At 34.2% G+C, this 14,613-nt stretch overlaps 1 long non-coding RNA gene across 4 annotated transcripts in view; it reads right to left on the bottom strand.

The window, feature by feature from the left end:
* The window catches only part of LOC103347702 (uncharacterized), a 465,165-nt gene extending 450,883 nt beyond the window's left edge, over positions 1-14,282 (bottom strand). For all 4 annotated transcript variants that reach the window (XR_011386714.1, XR_011386711.1, XR_011386712.1 and 1 more), the window contains exon 1: positions 14,081-14,282. This is a non-coding gene — a long non-coding RNA (uncharacterized lncRNA). The remainder of the gene's footprint in view (positions 1-14,080) is intronic.
* Positions 14,283-14,613: the final 331 nt, after the last annotated feature.

Genomic DNA, 14,613 nt, shown 5'->3' with positions numbered 1-14,613 from the left:
CCTCTCTGCACTGACATCAATGTTCACACTGACAGCCTTGAAAGCATAGAGATAGCACAGTTCTAGAAGACATTGAAGAAGTTAGGAGATTGTGCATGCAGAACATTGTAGGTCATAACCAAATATTGGGTTTTAACTTAAACATAATGTAAATCTATCGGGAAGTCTCCAGCAAGTGTCCTGGAGGTTACAAGATTAGATTTGCTTTTTGAGAATATTTCTTTGGTTCCATTATTTACAGAACAAGAGAGCTTTGAGGTAATAAAAAAAAATAGTTGTTTGAATTAGGATGTTTTTTCCACATAAAACCCTATATGCATAACAGATTTCACTCATAATTGCTAGAATTTTGAAGCAACTAATGTCCTTAGTTAAGGGTCCTTTAGTAAGCAAATGGATAAACAAACTGGTATTTTCATACCACAGAATATTATTTAGCAACAGAAGACATGATCTACCAAGCCACACACACACACACACACAAAAATACATGGAGTAAACTTAAATGACTATTGACTAGAGAAAGGAGTATTTCTGAAAAGGGTATATATAGTATGATCTGGAAAAGGCAAAAGTATGAAGATAGAAAAAAATCAGAGGTCGCTAGGATTCAGAAAGAGAGGATGAGAGATAAACAGTTGCAGTCAAACTATTCTGTATGATATATGTGTAATGGTAGATACATGTCATAATACATTTGACAAAACCCACAGAGCCATACAGTGCAAAGAGTGAATCTTAACCTAAATTATGAACTTTAGTTTATAATGAATTTATATTTATTCATCAATTATTACAAATATGTCACATAAATGCAAAATATTAATAATTGGGTAAACTGAGTACAGGAGCAGAGGGATATAGGATCTCTTTGTACTTCCTGCTCAATCTTTCTATAACATAAAACTGCTCTAATAAATAGTCTATTAATTTTTCAAATGTGAAATATATATGTAACAGAAGAGAAATGGTAATGATATTCACTTAAAAATTACCAAAAATACTCAAGTTTTGGAGAAATATCATTATTTCATTTTCAGATATGTGGATTTTAAAATATGCTTCAAATACCTAAAGAATGTATCAAAGAGCAGTTGAATTTAGAGATCTGGAGTTCATACTAGAGGTCTAAGCTGATGACATAAATGTTAATAATAGTAATTTGTAAATATGTGGTATATGCTAAAAGCAGTGATAGAATCTTTCAGATGAAATTGTATTAAAGTATTCTATGCCTCAGCTTCCATGCCTTGCTTTGGTACTAGCTATTAAAATCATAAGGACAAGGAAATACATTAAGGAAAACAGCTGTATTTTGTGGTTTTTTTTTGGCTTTTTTATTATTTTTTGAAATGTGAATGTCAGAGAAACTTTGGAAATTTGTCCTTGAGAATTGGCCAACAAAAGAAGACAGAAAGAAAAAAGGACAAACCTGGGAGCCAGAAATGTCTTCTTAAGATAAAGCAAAGGCACAATGACCAGTAATAGAAATAACTGTCCTGTTCTGGTAAAATCAAATAAGGTGCTGGTTATTATTTGTTCAAAACCAGGTGGTCAGCAGTGGCTGCAACATCACCCGTCAATCCTCTGTGCAGGGTCAGAGTCAGTGCTAGGAGAAAGGATGTGAGACGTTTCATTGGCTATTCCCATGTTAATATATGAAGCCTAGCCCAGAAATAGCTGCAATGTATGCCCCTTTCAAATTATTTTCAGTTTGTCTTCGTCTGCAGGGAACAGAAGTCAGGAATCGTGGGAAATCTGGAAGATACACAGGCTACAAACAGGAATGGGCTGCACCTCACAGTTTTACATCCTAATTTAGGCTATTAAATTATAATTTCCAGGTAAAATGAGCATAGTTTAAATCGCCAAGCTTTTAGGAATTTTCAAATATCTAAAACAAAACCAACATAACTTATGTCCCAGAATTAAGGGTTATTTTTTTGTTCAGTGTGAATGAATGCTTTAATATAACTCTCATTAACACTGTATAACATAGTGTTTAACATGTTCCTTTGTGTACTGATTCAGGAATTATGATATTTCAGGAATACCCATAAAACAAACTGGGCAAAAATTTATATACACAATAACTGAGACATTGACATCTAGGAATAGCACACTAGGTAATTCAAAGCAACTTTCCCATTTGGAATAATTTTTAAAAATCAGACAGCAGAAAGCTAGTGAGATACTGAAAACTGTCAAAACTTGGTACAGAAGAGTACAGATACACAGGAAAATGATCACAGATTTTCACACTACTTTTCATTGGTAACATTGGTCAAATTCAGAGAGAATGGCTAAGAAGGTGAGAAGTGTTTTGTGTCATCTTCCACGTGCAAAGGGGCTAACAATGGAAACACAGAGCCTTAATTGTTGAAGCTCTCTTCACCCACTTGCTTTGGGATGGGAAGACAAAGGTTACATTTAGGACTAAGTGGGAATTAAAAAGGATGAAGGAGGAAGGTCTTAATAGGGACTGAGGCTCAGTTTAAAATCATTTTTACCTTAAAATTGAAATTACAGGAGCCAGAGCTATAGCGTAGCAGGTAAGGCCTCCACTTGCAGTGCCAGCATCCCATTTGGGCACTGCTTCAAGTCCCAACTGCTCCACTTCTGAACTAGCTTTCTGCTGCACTCTGGGAAAGCAGTAGAAGATGACCCAAGTCCTTGAGTCCGAACCTGCGAAGGAGACCTGGAAGAAGCTCCTGGCTCCTGGCTTCGGATCAGCACGGCTACTGCTGTTGCGGCCATCTGGGGAGTGAACCAGCAGATGGAAGACCTCTCTCTCTCTCTCTCTGTATCTCTCTCTCTGCCTCTCTGTAACTCTGCCCTTCAAATAAATAAAATAAAATTCTTGAAAAAATTGAATTACAATATTCCTATATTGCCTGTTTCCTCAAGCACTTGGCAAGAGCAAATTATAAATCCCTCTCTGGAACAAGATAATGTATCTAGGCCACCAATTTTTTAAACCATTTTTTATTTATATGAAAGGCATAGTTACAGAGACAGAAAGAGAGAGAGAAAGAGAAAGAGAGAGAGAGAGAGATCTTCCATCCACTGATTCACTTCCGAAATGGACACAATGGCCAAGGCTAGGCCATGCCAAAGCCAGCAGACAGCAGCTTCTTCCAGGTCTCCCATGTGTGTGCAGGGTTCTAAGCACTTGGCCATCTTCTGCTGCATTCCCAGACATATGAAAAGGGAACGGAACTGGAAGTGGAGAAGCCAGGTCTGGAATCAGCACCCACAGGGGATGCCAGCATCACAAGTGGTGGCTCAATGCTATGCCAAAACTCCAGCCCCCACATGTTATTTTACAAACTATTTTGAAAATGTAGTATATGCCAGAAAATCATAAATAACAAGGCATTTGAAAATGAGCAAAAACAAAAAGAAAAACAGACAATAGAAACAGGGCCATGAGAGCTTATTATATTGAACTTTTCATCTATACTTTTTAAAAACTAGATTTAATGTAGCCAAGCAATAAAAGGTAGATTAAAAAATTTTAGATAAAATTTAAAAAGACTGAAAACCTGTCAAAACTTGGTACAGAAGAGTATAGATACACAGGAAAATGTGTATCAAAAATTAAACAAATAAAAATAAGGAATCAACGGATGGATTTTAGAGTCGATATATCTAAAGGGACCATTGGTAAATTAGAAGGTAGATCAGAAAATGCAGTCTCAAAGAATACAAACATAACAGATCACACTGAAAAATGAGGGGAAAGGGGAAATAAATAAATAAACATAACAAATACCCAGGAATCTTAATGTACACAGATTCAGAATGGTAGAAAAGAGAGAATGGAGCAGAAGGAAAAATGAAGAAATAATAGCGGTGAATTTTCAAAACTACTGAAAAACATGAAACTACAAGTCAAATAGCCCTGAATTTTTAACCAAGAACAAAATAAAACTAGAAAAAAGTAAAACATATTAAAGCTACTAAGTACAACCACTCCCAAAAATCTTTTAAATTCTTTTAAATAGGAGACAACTTATGTTTTAAAAATCAATAATTCAAGAAACTTCTGACTCCTTAAAAACTATAAAAATCAGAACACATAGAATATCTCTAAAATTCTAGAGAAAAAAATCAGATGGTGTGAAAAAGTATTACAAATAAAAATATTATGTAACAATTAAGGTAATCATAAATAGATTTTCTAAAAAATACATATGAGAAAGTTTCTCATCATCAGACTCTCACTAAATTATATATTAAAGTCTATTTTGGGGGCATAAAGACAATAATTCCAGAGAGAATCTTAGAGATGGAGAAAGGAAAAGTAAACAGTGAAATAATAAGTTTTAAGAAACATGTTAATATTGATTGAATGAATCAATAATATGAATAATGACTTGAAATTAAAATAAACTATGAAATAAAATACAGAAAAACAATAGCATATAGGTTGGAAGAAAATAGAATTAAAGTGTTTTAAGTTCACTGAACTATCTGGGCAGAAGTCCCATCATTTGTCACGTAAGGATATTTGTCTCCAGAGTGTCAGTATTAAGACAGTAAAAGAATGCACATCTTCTAAACACATAGAAGAAAAGGGGTAGAATGATACAACAGACCTGAAAAAAGAAACTGCAAATATTTTTCCAAAATGCGTAAGTGATTATATTAAACAAATCAAACATTTCAAGTCAAAAAAATATTGTATATTTTCAGATTACATTTTAAAATAACTTAATATATTGTTCAATAGACAATAAGAATATGGTAAACTTGAAAAGTATGAGAAAAGATCAAAATAAAGCTAATACCGCTATATTAATATCAAAATAAATTTTAAAGAAAAAGAACTCAGGGTCAGGCTGGCATTGTGGCATATCAGGTAAAGCCACTACCTGCAACACCAGCATCCCATACAGGTGCTGGTTCAAGTCTCAGCTTCTCACTTTCAATCCAGCTCCCTATTTTTTTAAAAATTTTATTTAAGTTATACAAGTGTCATGTATTTCATATATACAGATTTAGCAACACAGTGATACTTTCCAGCCTACCCTCCCTCCAGCCCATGCCCCTAACCTTTTTACTCCTCCCTCTCACATTTCCACTCTTAATCTTTACAAAGATCTATTTTCAGTTTATTTAATTATTGTATAGTTAGCCCTACACTAAGTAAAATATTTCAACAAATAGTATGAAAAAAAGCACTGTTCATCAACAGCAGACACAAGAGCTGTAAACAATCATCAAATCTCAAAATTAACATTTCAGTCTAGTTCATTACACTTTAGGTTCTCTATTAGTTGCTTCAGATCAGGGAAAGCATATGATATTTGTCTTTTTGGGACTGGCTAATTTCACTAAGTATAATGGTTTCTAGTTGTGTATATTTTGTTGTAAACGATAGGATTTCATTATTTTTTACAGCTGAGTAGTACTCCGTAGTGTATAAATACCATAATTCCATAAACATAAGTGTTTATGACATTTGTGCTGATTCCATGTCTTAGCTATTGTGAAGTGTGCTGCAATTAACATGGGGGTACTGAATCTGATTTCTTTTAGTTTGGATGAATTCCCAGGACTGGGAAGGCTGGATCATATGGTAGGTCTAGTTTCAGATTTCTGAGGTATATCAATACTGTCTTCCACAGTGGCTGCGCCAGTTTGCATTCCCTTTTTCCTTATATCCTTGCCAGCATTTGCTGTTTGTTGATTTCTGTAGGAGAGCCATTCTAACTGGAGTGAGGTGAAACCTCATTGTGGTTTTGATTTGCATTTCCCTGATGGCTAGTGATACTGAGCATTTTTTCATGTGTCTGATGGCCATTTGAATTTCCTCTCTTAAAAAATGCCTGTTCAAGTCCTTTGTCCATTTCTTAACTGGATTGTTTCTTTTGTTGTTGAATTTCTTGAGTTTTTTATAGATTCTGGATGTTAACCCTTTATCATTTGCATAGTTTGCAAATATGTTCTCCCATATTGTTCTGTTGGTTGCCTCTTCACTTTGCTGAGTGTTTATATTGCAGTGCAGAAGTGTTTTAGCTTGATATAATCCCATTTGTCAGCTTTGGCTTTGATTGCCTATGCTTCTGAGGTTTTTTCCAAGAACTCTTTGCCTAAGCCAAAGTCTTGCAAAGTTTGATTGTTCAGGCCAAATACTTAGGTCTTTCTTTGATTCATTTTGAGTGAATTTTTGTGTAAGGTGTTAGGTAAGAATCTTTTTCATACTTCTGCGTGCAAAAGACCTAGCTTTTCCAGCATTATTTGTTGAAGAGACTGTCCTTGCTCCAGGGATTGATTTTAGCTCCTTTATCAAAGATAAGTTGGTTGTAGATATGTTGATTTCTGGAGTTTCTATCTTTCCATTGGTCTACATTTCTGTTTTTGTGCCAATACCAGGCTGTTTTCATTATAGTTACCCTGTAGTATGTCTTGAAATCAGATATCGTGATGCCTCCAGCTTTGTTTATATTATATAAGATTGTTTTAGCTTTTCCAGTCTCTTGCATTTACATATGAATTTTAGCGTCATTTTTTCTAAGTTTGCAAATAATGTCGTTGGTGTTTTGATTGGTTTCACAGTGAATCTATACATCGCTTTTGGTATTCTGGACATTTTGATGATGTTGATTCTTCCAATCCATAAACATGGAAGATTTTTCCATTTTCAATGTCTTCTATTTCTTTCTTTAGTGTTTTGTAATTTTCATCATAGAGAACTTTGGCATTCTTGATTAAATTTATTCCAAGGTATTTAATTTTTTTAGAGCTATTGTTAATGGGACTGATCTTAAAAGCTGTTTCTCAACCATTTCACTATTTGTGTATATAAAGGCTATTGATTGTTCTGTTTTGATATCATATCCTGCCACTTTACCAAACTCTTTTATGAGTTCCAATAGTCTCTCAATGGAGCCTTTTGGATCCCCTATATATAGAATCACATCATCTGCAAATAGGAATAGCTTGATTTCCTCTTTTCCAATTTGTATCTCTTTGATTATGTGCCTAGGAAGGCAGCAGAGGATGGCCCAAGTGCTTGGGTCTATGTAATTACGTGAAAGAGATGGAGGAAGCTCCTAACTCCAGGCTATGGCCTGGCCCAGCCCCAGATGGTATAACCATTTGGAGACATGAACCAGCAGATGAAAATCTCTGTCTCTGTCTCTCTCTCTGCCTCTTCCTCTATGTTACTCTTTGAAACAAATAAATAAATCGTTAAAAACAAAGAACATTGCTAGCAAGAGAGAAGTACATACCATAAAGCTTAAATATTTGGTGTAACAGAAAGATAAGTATATTATAAATTTTGGGCACCTAATAGAATAGTTCCAATTCTGTAATGTAAAATCTTACCAGGATTAAAAGGAGAAATAAGCCATTCCACAACCATATTAGAATATTTCTAACACATTTCTATCAGTAACTGTTAGAACAAGGTGACAAAAATCAGTAAGAATTTTGACTATTTTAAACAGCACCATTCATTAATTTCACTAACTGAACATATAGAGACCAATTATCCAATAACTGCAGAATAAACACTTTCTAAAATAGATACACATTTCAAAAATTAACCATATTTTGGATAACAAACAAGTAGCAACAAAGTTTGGAGAAAAAAAATCATGTAGAATATTGTCTCCAATAACAATTTCATTTAGCTAGAAATTAATAAAAAATAATAACTAGAAAACCTGCATTTTGAAACTAAAGTACATATTTTCAGGTAACCCAATGACAAAGAATAAAGCAATCACTCTTTTAATTAGAAAAATACTTTAAAATAAAGATTTCTATGGTTGGAGTGCTGGTGTCCTCTTCAAAGTTAATGCTGAAATTCTAACTGACGTGATAATATAAGGAGGTGTGATGGTCAAGTAAGTTACTACTTCAACACACCATTGTCATCAATGGACAGATCATCCAGAAAATAAAAAAAAATATATCAGATTTGAAGCATACTATTACTCAAATGGAACTAGCAGACATTTATATAACATTTCACCCAACATCTATAGAATGCACATTCTTTTCATCAGCATATGGAACATTTTCTAAGACAGACAATAGTAGGCCACAAATAGAGTCTTATGGAATTTCAAAAGATTGAACTCACATCATGCATCTCATCAGATCACAAAGCAATAAAACTAGAAACCAAGAGCAAGAAGAACAAGAGAAAATTTATAAATACATGGAAATTAAACAACATGGTACAGAATGATTAATGGATCATTGAAAAAAATTTTAAAACAAAATCTTTGTTGAAACAAATGAAAATGAAAACAAAATGTATCAAAAATTATAGAATACTTCAAAAACTATTTATAGGGAAGTCTTTAGCAATAAGTGCTTACATTTAAAAAAAAAAGATCACAAATAAACAACCTAATGATATATTTCAAATACTTAGTAAAACAGCAACAAACAAAACCCAAAATTATCAGGAGGTGAGAAATAATAAGAGTCAGAGCAGAAATAAATGAAATTATATATTAAAAAATAATACAAAGATCAACAAAACAACAAGATGGTTTTATTTGAGAAGATAAACAAAACAGACATACGTTTAGCCAAACAAAGATTAAGAACTCAAATAAAATTAGAGATGAAAATGAGATATTACCATGATACTACAGAAATACAAAATATCATAAGAAATTACTTACACTAACAAATTAGATGATCTCAAAGAAATGGATGCATTCCAGGATACATAAAACATATCAAGATTAAATCAAAGAGATATACAAAGTTTAAACAGACCTATACCAAGATATGACTGAAGTAGTAATTGTCTCCCACAAAAGAAAATCCCAGGATCTGATAACTTTACTACTGAATAATACAAAACATTTAAAAATAGAACTACTTCCAATATTATTTCAAACTATTTGAAATACTTTTAAGGATGGGACTCTGACAACTCTGACACCAAAATCAAAGATATAGCACAAAAAGAAAACTAAAGACTAACACCCTTAAAGAACATAAGTACAAAAATTCTCAACAAAATATTAGCAAATAGAATCTAACACTATATCAAAAATGTCATACATCAAGATCAAGTGGGATTTATCCCATTGATGCAGGAGTGGTTCAACATCTGCAAATCAATAAATAGCATGAATCCCACCAACAGAATGAAAAATAAAAACTATATGGTCAACCCCATAGATGAAGAAAAAAATTTTTTTAAGATTCAACATCCTTTCATGATAAACCCCCAGAAGTTAGATATAGAAGGAAAGTACCTAAAAACATAGAGGCTATATTGGAAAAACCAACAGTCAATATCATACTGAATGAGGAAAGGTTGAAAGCCCATTCTTTCAGATCTGGAACAAGACAAGGATGTGCACTTTCACCATTCTTACTCAATACAGTACTGGAAGCATTAGCAAGAGCAATCAAGGAAGAGAAAAAAATAAAGGGCATTGAAACTCGAAAGAAAGAATTCAAAATACCCATGCTTGCAGATGGCATGATGTTATATGAGGAAATTCCTAAACATTCCACTAAAAAGATGTTAGGAATGATAAACCAATTCAGTAAAGTTAAAGGATACAAAATCAGCATACAAAGAACAGAATTTTTACGTATCAACAACGATCTTACTGAAAGTGAAATCAGAAAAAGAAGTTCCATTTGCAATATCTATAATAAAAATCAAATATTTAGGATGCTAATGATGTAGCTTAGTGGGTAAAGCCACCACCTGAAATGCCAGCATCCCACATGGGTACTTCTGGTTCATGCCCCAATTGCTCTGCTTCAGATCCAACTCCCTGTTAATGGCCCGGGAAAACAGCAGAAGATGGCCCAAGTGTTTGGGCCCCTACCACCCACATGGGAGAAACAAATCGATCTCCTGGCTCATAGGTTCAGCCTGGCCCAACCCTGGCCATTGGGTAGTGAATCAATGAATGAAGACCTCTCTTAATTCTGACTTTCAAATAAACAAATAGATCTGTTTAAAAATCAAGTATTTAGCAATAAATTTAACAAAAGAAGTGAAAGTTTCTACAAAGATAATTATAAGACATTATTGAAAGTTATCATTAAGGATACAAAAAATGGAGATATTCCTTGCCCGTGGATTGGAAGAATTAATATCAATAAAATGTCTATGCTACCAAAAGCAATCTACATGTTAAACGCCATTCTTATTAAAATACCCACAACATTCTTTATAGATTAGAAAAAAAAAATCCTAAAATTCATATGAAGGTACAAAAGACCCAAATAGCCAAAGCCATCTTGAGGGGAAAAAGAGTCAAGTTGGAGGCATAACAATACCTGATTTCTAAGCATACTGCAAAGCTATAATAATTAAAATAGCATGGTAACTGGCATAAAATTGGCACATAGATGAATGGTAGAGAACAGAGAGCTAAAAATTAATCCATGTGTGTGTTGATTGGTAAAGGTGCCAAGAATATACACTGGAGAAAGGACAGTTTTTAAATAAATGGTGCTGGCAAACCTGAATGTATAGATGAATTAAAATAGATTCCTATCTTTCACTATATACAAAGATCAAATAAAGATAGATCAAAGACCTAAATACAAAACATGAAACTGTGAAACTATTAAAATAAAGCATGGTAGAACACTTTAAGACAATGATGTTGGTGATGAATTCTTGGATGAAACCCTCCCCCCACAAAGTACAGGTAACAAAAGCAAAACTAGACAGATGGGAACATATCAAACTCAGAAGCTTCTGCCCAGTAAAGGAAACAACAGAGTGAAGAGAAATGCAACAGAATGGGAGAAAATATTTGCAAGCTATTTATCCAACAAAGGATTAATAATCCAGAGTATATCAGCAACTCAAAGTAACACAACCATTTAAAACAACCCATCCAGTTAAGAAATAGGGGAAGGATGTGAATAGACAGTTCCCAAAGGAAGAAATACAAATGGCCAACAAATACATGAAAAAATGTTCAGTATCACTAGCCATTGGGGAAACGCAAAATCATAGTGAGCTATACATCTCCCATGTCAGAATAACTATTATTAGAATGATAGACAGTAAAAAGCACTGGCAAGGATGTGGCTTACTAAAGGGGAACTCTTATACACTACTGATCGGAATGTAAATTTGTGCAGCCACTGTAGGAAACAATATGGAGATTTCTTTAAAAACTAGAAAAGGACTGCAACATGATCCAGCAATCTCACTATTGGGTGTACAGCCAAAAGGTGAAAGCCAAAAGGTGAATAGATACCTGTTCCATTATGTTTATAGCAACACAGTAGCCAAAATAAGGAATCAACCAATGCATCCATCATCAGATAAACAGATAAAGAAAATGTGGTGTATATATGTGGTGGAATGAGAAGACCATGCCAAGATGGCTGCTGGCAAAGGAAATTGCCTGGCAACAGGCTGTGATTGGACGGCTCTGGAAACCACATGACAATGTATGGCACCGGCCCCCAAAAATGTTTTACTCATTTATATTATTGCTAGAAACTTTCAGACATTCAATTTGTAATACTTAAGATTGATGAATCATTGGGAAAACTGCAAAATGGCAATAGGACTTAATGTATTTATATTCTCTAAACCACTGATAGAGGATAATGGGGCCAGTGCCACGGCTCACTTGGCTAATCCTCCACCCGTGGCACCGGCACCCCAGGTTCTAGTCCCAGTCGGGGTGCCAGATTCTGTCCCGGTTGCCCCTCTTCCAGTCCAGCTTTCTGCTGTGGCCTGGGAGTGCAGTGGAGGATGGCCCAAGTCCTTGGGCCCTGCACCCACATGGGAGCCCAGGAGAAGTACCTGGCTCCTGGCTTCGGATCAGTGCGGTGTGCCGGCCACAGCACGCTGGCCGAAACGGCCATTGTGGGGTGACCCAATGGAAAAAGGAAGACCTTTCTCTCTGTCTCTCTCTCTCACTGTCCACCACTCTGCATTTCAAAAAAAATAGAGGATAAGGGTAATAATAATTATTACAGTAATAATAAGCATTTATTGGGTGCTTACTATATGTCAGGCACTGCCCTAAATGTTTTACATAGATTAACTCAATCAATATTCACATATAATTCTAGGAACAAACAATTCATTGAAAATGGAATAAAAAATAAGCTTTTTTATAATTTTAATTAATATAAAAACAACAGATTTCATGTATTTTTTTTTTTTTTGGCAGGCAGAGTGATGAACAGTGAGAGACAGACAGAGAGAAAGGTGTTCCAAGCACTTGGGCCATACTCCACTGCACTCCCTGGCCACAGCAGAGAGCTGGACTGGAAGAGGAGCAACCGGGACAGAATCCGGCGCCCCGACCGGGACTAGAACCCAGGGTGCCAGCACCACAAGGCAGAGGATTAGCCTAGTGAGCCGTGGCGACGGCCATGATTTCATGTATGTCATACATATAATTCTTAGAAGATAACTATATTTCCCCTCCTCCCTTTTCCCTTCCCATGAATTTCTCCCTCTTTCTTCCTTTTTTTCATTTAATTTCTGCAATAACATTATTTCAATTTACTTCATAATTACAGGCTTAATGCACCACTAACCATAACGTTGAACAAGTAAAAATAGAAATACCACTGTTTCACAGGAGTGTGAACAAGAGCTAAAAACTGCAAATATTTTTGCAATTCATTCATAGATTTTTCATAATATGTTTTTTCCATGAATTTTTCAAAGACCTTTTATATCATCCATATTTTACATGGAAGAAAACTACTGCCCAGAGAGATTTACCAGCTCATACTACAATAACTGTCATTGTTAGGATAAAGTGAGATAATTGTGAAGCTACTCTGAAATAAATTGTGTGCTATACTAATCTAAAATGAATGATCATTGCTATTATTTGTGTTGTAGCATATTCATTCCAAAATACAAAAAAATACAGAAAAAACAAAAATATACAAATTACCAGGTATATGCTCAGTATTAAATTTTTATCCTACAAATGAATATATGAATGTATATAAAGAAAATTACATAACAAATTTATAAAAAATAATAACTTTGGAAGGAAGCAAAAATATAACTCTGACAATCATTGGAATTAAGATTGTTGATTTAAACTTAAAATTTTAACATTAATTAATTCCAAGTTTCAGTTTACTTAGCTTTTGTTTTGGTTTATAAATACTACTGCACATTTTATAAAACCTGACAATGTTTCTTTCTATGCTTCTCCGATTCAGACTGAATATTTGAGACCTAGTTAATATATATGCCTTATACTTATCACAATACCTTTTCAAAGGCTTTTTTTAAGACCTGAAGTAGCTTAAGCCTATTTTTCAATAAAAAAAAGTTTTAAAAAGGCAATTATAGGTTTTCTTCAAGTAAAACTGTCTACTTACCCATTTGCATCCCTTGAATAACTATTTTATTTGATGTCCCAAAAACTATCCAAGTAAAAGCAGAATCTGGATAACAGTAATAAATATAATATTTCAGTGCCTACATGTTATTAATGACAGACAGTATTTCACTTTCTAGCTTGTGGATTTATTTCACATTTTCCCTTTTAATCTTCACAATAAGCCTGTAAGATATTAATGCATGGGTGATTGGTAACTTCTCAACAATATAAATGTGACTTAACTTGACATAGAATATTATGGGCATATAAAAATAAAGAGCATCAGCTGTGAATTTCTGAATTATTCAGATTGTTATTACGATTTCATTACTTGAATCCAGAAGCAGCTTTATATGTCCTTTGGACCAACTACTTCATTTTCCTGAGAGGAAAGCAATTCCCAGTGACTTAGTGGCAAAGCTGGGGCAAGAAACACAGTGCCCTGATTCCCATTTCAGATATATTTCCACTATAACATACATTATTTTCTGAAAATGAAAAAGTAAAAAAAAAAGCATACAATTTCCCTGTGTTTGCAAAACTAGGTCCTACTTATAGAGCTAAGATACAAGGAATAAATTTTAAACAATCATGAAGTATAATTAGTAGAACACCAACATGAGTGCAAAGTAAATGTTTATCTTCTATAGAAAAAAATGAGAATCTGGGAGAGGTAATAATTACAATTTTGCACACTAATTTTTCAGTAAACAAATCTCACTTCTGAAAGTCAATGTTACACTAACCTTTCATGGGTTACTACACAAGTTTTTAACTGCTGTAGTTTCTTCGTGTTGCTCATTCAGCTGTTCAGTTGTCTTTTTGACAAGCAGAAGTGCAGTTCCACTGTAAAAATTTCCATGCTCAACTTCATTAACTATTATTACTGGGATTTATCCTGGGTTTAGCAGTATTCAGTGTATAGTGTCCCTGTCACCCATTAGAACTTTTAAGAGTTGCAACTGTGATTGGGTTCTTGTGTTCCCAGGGCAACCTCTCATGAATGTCTCAGTAATGTTCCAACAATTGTCCTTCATCATCAAATTATCCTTCTCTATAGGTTAATTTCCATCAACCCACAACATGCTACAACATTTTACATCTTAAACATTAAAATTTCCCTTGATCCCACCACCTCTCCAACTGCCACTTTGTTTTTCTGCTTACATCACTTTCTCATTTTATTTCCTCCCTTCTCTCTTGCCCCAGCAGCAATCGGGTTGTTCTGTCAAAGTCACAAATTGCTCTACGTTGTTAATTCTGTTGTTAATTCTCAACC

Source organism: Oryctolagus cuniculus, chromosome 2 (assembly GCF_964237555.1).
Source record: "Oryctolagus cuniculus chromosome 2, mOryCun1.1, whole genome shotgun sequence".
In the NCBI taxonomy this organism is placed as follows: Eukaryota; Metazoa; Chordata; class Mammalia; order Lagomorpha; family Leporidae; genus Oryctolagus; species Oryctolagus cuniculus.
Note: the sequence above shows the minus strand (reverse complement) of the source record. Positions and strands in the feature narration are given on the sequence as shown.